At 43.0% G+C, this 7,390-nt stretch overlaps 1 long non-coding RNA gene across 1 annotated transcript; it reads right to left on the bottom strand.

Moving 5' to 3' along the window:
• Positions 1-1,894: 1,894 nt before the first annotated feature.
• Positions 1,895-6,455, bottom strand: LOC142488589 (uncharacterized). Its single transcript, XR_012799517.1, has 4 exons — positions 6,378-6,455; positions 4,643-4,762; positions 2,682-2,857; positions 1,895-2,196 (listed from the first exon to the last, which is right to left on the bottom strand). It is a non-coding gene; the product is annotated as an uncharacterized LOC142488589 (long non-coding RNA).
• Between the last annotated feature and the right edge of the window lie 935 nt (positions 6,456-7,390).

Raw genomic sequence — 7,390 nt, 5'->3', positions numbered from 1 at the left:
ACACACTCACCCACCCACACACACAATCACCCACACACACTCACCCACAAAATCACCCACACCCACACACACTCACCCACCCACGCACACAATCACCCACACTCACCCACACACACAATCACCCACACGCACACACAATCACCCACACCCACAATCACCCACACACCCACACCCACAATCACCCACACACCCACCCACACACAATATCACACACTCACACACACACCCACAAAATCACACACTCACCCACCCACTCACCCACAATCACCCACCCACACACACAATCAACCACCCACATACACAATCACACACTCACCCACAATCACCCACACACACACACAATCACCCACACACACACAATCACCCACCCACACACACCCACAATCACACACACACCCACACTCACCCACCCACAAAATCACACACTCACCCACCCAATATCACCCACACACAATCACACACACACAATCACACACACACAATCACACACACACAGCTGCAAGAAGTGACAACTTGAGATGCATGCGATCACACAGTCATTTTATGGGGGCTCTGCAAAAGTTAATCATACAACTTGTATTGAAGTCAAGGAGACCATATATGCAAGTCCCCGCTCACGCGATGCACGCGTATGCGGCGGGCACACACGCTCACCGGCGCTTGAGTAAACAATTTTTTAAAAAACTTTTTAGGTTCCCCTGCAGCGTCCCCACCTAAAATTTGTTTAAGCGCCGATGAGCGTGTGTGCCCGCGCCTACGCATCGCGTGAGCGGGGTCTCGCATATATATATATATGCAAGTCACCGCCAAGCGCCGCACGCTCAGCGCTAGCGAGGACGCAGCCTGTGTGTGGAGGAGGACCGTGTAAGTGCGCGGGGCAGGGTCCGTGGACGTGCGCATGGGGGGGAATCAGCGGGGGGGATCAGAGGAGGACCGTGTAAGTGCGCAGGGGTGGATTCTGAGCAGGGGGGGATCGGAGGAGGACCGTGTAAGTGCGCAGGGGGGGGGGATTCTGAGCAGGGGGGTGATTCTGAGCAGGGGGGGATTCTGAGTAGGGTGGGATTCTGAGCAGGGGGGGATCGGAGGAGGTCCGTGGACGTGCGCAAGGGGGGGGAATCGGAGCAGGAGGGGATCGATGCAGGTGCCCACCTCCGCAACTGCTGCCCGGTGTGGAGATTCAAGTTTCTTCCTCCGCAGACTCGCTCTTCTGTGGACGTGCTCCATAGGGATGGAGGGGTCTTGGCAAAAAAAAAAAAAAAAACTCTTGGCAATATGCCAACACGAGGCAGCCAATCAGGAAAGGGGAAGTTTTTTTTTTTTTCCCCTCCTTTCTTTCGAGCGCGCAAACGGCCGCCTGACTCACGGGGGCCAGACCAAAACAGTTGGACGTCCCGCGGGCCGGACGTTTCCCACCCCTGCTCTACCTGATCCCAAATAGAGAGAACAAAATGTTCCATCTTGACAGAGCGTCCAAGTCCAAGAGCAGGTGAGAACCCGAGAGACGTTATCCTGAAATTCCACTACTTTAGCGTAAAGCAGGATCTGCTGACAGCGGCAAGGATGGCGAAATCAGTAACATTCGAAGGAGCACCAATCATGATATTCCTTGACCTACTGTACCACCCACTACATTGGCACGCAGGAGGAAAATGAAGTCTATTACAGAGAAACTGCGTAACAATATAAAATACAAATGAGGATTCCCCTTCAGTTTGGCAGTGCAATTCAATGGGCAGCAGATCCTCCCCCTCTCCCCCCCCCCCTTCCATACCAGTTTTTATGACACATGAAAATCCTACACCCAGCTACCCTACCTGTACAGGTGGCACGAACAGACAATGAGGCGCAGAATAGGATCAGTATAATGTACATCAAGAAGCATGGACAGCACAAATGTAAGTTACATTTTTATTACCACAGTTTCACAAAACATGTCATATTAACGACAATGCAGAAAAAGTACATCTAATCATGTCACATAATGTGAAATGCTTCAACAGTCCCAAAAAACGTTAAGTAGCATTCATTGAATACAAAAGGACAAACATGGACATCCTTCTATTACAGGAGACCGACTTCACTAAACACTCCATACTTAAGTTTCTAGACAGGAGTTTTCCATTAATATAACACTCATCCTCTACGGTGTAAAAGAAGGAAGTAGCGATACTGCTTGGTAGGAATGTCCCCTTCATCCTTGGGGGGAAAAAAGACAAAGACGGAATTTATCAATTATAACGGTCACAATATATAACAATGATATTACCATAGCAACACTATATGCCCCGAACATTTACAACACACAGTTCTTTGAATCGTTCTTTAATGATTTGGAGAAAATCAAACGGGGGAGAGTCTTAGTGGGCGCAGACTAATCTGGTAATCAACAGATCTCTCAATAGATCCGGACATCGGATGGGAACGGGTAACACACAATATGACAACACTGCACATTAAAAGAACATACTTTAATAGATGCCCGGAGAGCCCTGAATCTCTTCGAGATTGATTACTCATTCTTTTCAAACCCCCACAAAACATACTCAAGAATAGACCATATATGGGTGGAAACAGGAACCTTTCCGTTAGTACGGGAGGTTCGGATCCATCCGATCACATGGTCGGACCATAGGAAAATCGAAGTAACTCTGAAAGGATGGTATACAACGCCACAGCCTTACTCGTTGAAGTTGAATAATTCCATGCTCAACATTCCAGAAGTGGTGGAGGCCATCTCTCAGGAGCTGGAATCTTATTTTGCCACAAACCAGACCCCAGACATCTCACAGACGACATTAGCTGTGTCGGTCGGTAGCTCATGAGGCCGTTATTAGGGGAGTCCTGATAAAAATAGCATCTAGGAGGAAAAGAGAGAGACAGACAAAAATACTAACACTGACAAATAAACTAAAAGAACTTGAAAACTTAGACAAAAGAACCCCCTCCTCAACCAGACAGAAGGCCATCAACACAACAAGGAGATAACTAAATCTCTGCCTGACTGACAAAGCAGAAAAAAACCCCAAGATGGACAGACCAACTATTTTATAAAAAAGGCAATAAACCTGACAAACTATTATCACATAAACTCAGGTCCAAACAATGCATAAACCATATAACACTCTCCGTCTTAAATCTGAGATAGTCAGTTATAATCCAGAAGTAATTCTTGAGGAATTCTACAACTATTATAGCTCCCTTTATGATGGGGAAAAAAATGAGACATATGTCCAAGACAGCAGAAGCTCATGAGCCTTTCTGGCAGCATGTGACCTTCCACACACAAGCACAGTACAGCTGGCCAATCTAAATAAGTTAAGAGATAGAGGTTGAGGAGGCTATAAAATCCATCAAGCCATCTAAGGCTCCAAGGCCGGATCCACATCATTGGTATCCATGAATACGATTATTATAGAAAACGGCTACAAGCTGCGGTACAGTTGGTATCTGACCCCTTCTAGATTTTATAAAATGTATGGACAGGTGTCTCCCTTGTGCTTTAGAGGGTGTGGGCAGATGGGCACATTCCTGCATACAGGTGAGAAAACTATGAACCCAGGTCTTCCAAATGTTGAACAGGGTTTTCAGCGACACTGGATCCATGGGTGGCACTACTTAATAAGCCAATGCAGAACATACCCAAAGAGAGAGAAAACTCTCCCTCCATATCTGTCAGCCACAAGAAGCTGCATAGCAGCCACCAGGAAAAAAAACCCGCACCAAGTCTTCAGAGGGTAAAAGAGAGAATATGGCAAATTCATTGCTATGAAAAAATAACAGCGATTCTTAATGATATTGTAGGGAAGTACTTGGCAGTCTGGATCCAGTGATGAGAGGAACAGGGATTGACACGAGACTCTGCACTATATAGAAGCTGTATATCAGTTGAACAGCTGTATTAATAATGTTATAACGTGATACTGTTGTACTGATAATGATTCAATGTGATTATCTATATGCTGTAAGTGAAATACCACTGGTATCCCCCCACACTCTTTTTCATTTTGTACCCACCTAACCACCCATCCCCACTTTACATGCCCCGTTTCTATATATGCAAATACAAAATATTGTTAAAAAAAGGGGGGTATCAGCTTCCTCAATGATCCGCAGAGAACATTCCAAGTAACTTGCAGCACATGGTGCAGCTATGTTGGTGATCTGCTTTTGATAGGTTACTGCTGTTGATTTAACTAATTTTCTCTCAACTGTACTTCATGGTATAGTCCTACATTGCTCTATGGGTTATATAACATTTTTCTTTATGGGCAGATCTCCAAATGACCACCTCCCCAGCTGTCTCTACAGATATTATCACATTTCATGTATTTACTACAACTCACATGCTGTGCCTGTGCTATTAATTATATTGTTTGCCACCATGCTAAACTCTCCCCCATCCCATATTTTTGCTTTCTGTACCCTTTACCCATCCTGATTTTTTCTGTATTTAAATAATTCAAAATTCAACAATGCTGAGTAGCTTTGTAGGTATTTTTTTTTATTCCCTGCAATTTTTGGGAAAGTATTGGTATATGTTTAATTTAAATGTGGTAAGTGGATATAAAAAAAAATCATAATGGAATTGTACTTAAGTGTTTGCATTCCAAGCTGTAAGATACGTAGACTTTATGGGAAGTACCTTTCTTTGGACATAACAGTAATTGCTGGAAAAACTGTGCAATTCAGCTCCATATCACAAGATGGCAGTACCTTTCTTTATATTAACTTCTATTCATTGTATGATCATTTTGGATTAAACCTAAAGGTAAATACATAAGTTATTTGCATACAATAGTGAAAATGTCAAATAAAAGAGCTATTCCATATATCGTGCCAACATTTTTGTTTTTACACAATTTGCCAGTGGTTTTTTTTTTTTACAGAAGATTCAATCACCTGTAAAGTAACTTTCACCTTTTTAGTGTTGTGTGAAAAATGAATATGTTTGCCTTTTCTCTGGTCTTTCTCTAGTCTTTATCTGCTTGACTAATGATAGCCTCATAATTACTTTGCAAACACATAACACAAAAATAAAATTTTACCTGCGACTTTGATGGCTGACTAACAGTCTTAGTACAGTAAGAGATTAGATAAAGATTATAAAAACATCCAAAGGGTTTATTATTTACTATAGAAATATTGAAAGTTTAAAACATTATGGAAAAACAGAAAGTGCCAATCAGCTAATTTAGCCCAATGAACATTGCATTATCCTTAGTTTACTTTTACCCTTTATTAACAAGTAGGGTGGCCAGATTTCCAAAAGTAAAAACACATATAAAAAAAAATCTAAAACAAATGACATCACTTAAAATATAAATGGTATTTGTCTAATAGCGTCCCCATTACTGCTGTTATTGATTTATTTATCTCCCTCTTTCTTTCCCTCCCTTCTCCCCCTCCCCCTCTCTTCCTCTTCTTCCTTCTCCCTTCTTCCCTCCATTCTCGCTTCCCCCTCCCCCTCCCTCTTCCCCCTCCCTCTTCCCCCTCCCCTCTCTCTTCCCCCTCATCCCCTCCCTTCCCCCTCCTGTCTCTTACGCGCACACATGCACACATACAGATACACTCTTATACACTTACCCTCTTACAAATTACATCATAAATATAATTGTATTTGTATAACTGTCGCCATTTATGCTGTATTATTTATCTCCTTCTCCCCTCTGTACTCTCTCCCTCGCCCCTCTCCCCTCCCTTATCCCCCTGTCACGTACGGCACCCTGCGAGTACGTGACCTGCATACGGGACAAGGGTTAATACCGCAAGCGTCCCCACCTTTCATCTCCGAAGAGGTCCGTCAAATGGACAATATCTCCTCTACAGGACAAGGGTTAATACTCACGCTCGCAAGCGCCTCACCCTTCACCTTCGCAAAGGAGTTAACATCCCCCCCTTAATCCGTACTCAATATCACCCAGTACCATCACGTACAGCACAAAAGTGAGCATGTGACTTAGATATGCAATCAGGGTTAATACACACAGCTAATCTATTATTGGTGTGCTTGACTCCTTCTGCTTACCAAGGGGCAAGCAGGCCATAAATCACTTATTTGTATTTTTTTTAAATCAAACTGTACACACATTAACCCCTGAAGCACCACATGGATTAAAATACATAATATCTCATGACATTATCACGACACCCCCCATTTCTCCCTTCTCTCACTTCCTCCTCTCATCTTCATTCTCTCCCCTCTCTTCCTTTTCTGCCCCTCTCTTCTCCCTTCTCTGCACATTTCTCCCTTATCTCCCTTTCTTCCCTCTCTACTTTCTCTCCTCCTCTCGTCTCCCCTCCCCTCCCTCTCTCTGTTCACACTCCCCCCCTTCCCTGTCTCTTACACGCACACACTGTTACCCATACACACACCTTACCTTTTTACCAGCACACTGCAGCCAGGGTGAGTAAAGCTGCGTGAGCTGCACAGCGGCACCTAATGGCCAACTCCTCACTCTGCTCCCGGCAAAAACTGGGACATTACAGAAATTATAGGGACACCAGTTAATTAAAACCTGGGAAGTCTGGTCACCCTATTAACACGTGGCACTGTATTTGAAGGCAGAATATTACAATTTTCAAATATATTTTCTTGTTTACCAATATTAAAATGGAAAGTAATTTTGCAAACAAAACAGTTTGTTCCAGTCCGATTTTGATCACATCACAAATTTGTACTTTTCTGTTTATCAACATTAATTCTGCCTACCATTATATGGTAAAAGGAGCTTTAGTGTAAGAAAAAATATATATCAACTGGGATATTTCATCTGTTACTCATGAGCTTGTTTGCAATGTCACAATAGATACGATTCGGATGGAAAATCATAGGAACATATAAATTAACGAGAGATGGGCTAGTTGGCTCCCACAGCCTCCCTATTTTTCCTAATTACCCTAGAGACCGCCTTATTCATTTGAAAGATTTTTTTAAAATTCATTACAAGCCAATCGGAAGAAACAGCTGCCTCTTTTAAAAGAGTTCAAAAGCATACAGATGTAGCAGAGGTTATTGCGACCGTAAACGCAATGCGATGCATTAATGCCAGCATGATATTTAACACACGCATTATCGCGCTGCCATTGAAAACAATGGTAACCTGTTTGTCATCTTTTTAAAGCGTTAATTATATTCATGTTATTTCTGCGTTAACAGCTGCAAGAACGCCTGCTACTTCTGTACAGAGTAACGAGCAGATATTTCCTAAGAATACAGTGCACCGAAAAGAATCCACGAAGAAAGCATAACAAGTGTGGTTACAATTGTGCTGTAAAAATACAAATGCTAAAGCCCAAGTGGGGTCTGCTGCTTGGAAAAGTGTTACGATAATACCATTCAAATATTCAGTATTTTAATAGTAAAGTACACAATGGGTTAAAGTCAACAATG

The sequence above is a fragment of the Ascaphus truei genome, chromosome 2 (assembly GCF_040206685.1).
Source record: "Ascaphus truei isolate aAscTru1 chromosome 2, aAscTru1.hap1, whole genome shotgun sequence".
NCBI classification, from domain to species: Eukaryota; Metazoa; Chordata; class Amphibia; order Anura; family Ascaphidae; genus Ascaphus; species Ascaphus truei.
The sequence above is the reverse complement of the archived record's forward strand: the minus strand, read 5'-3'. Positions and strand labels throughout refer to the sequence as shown.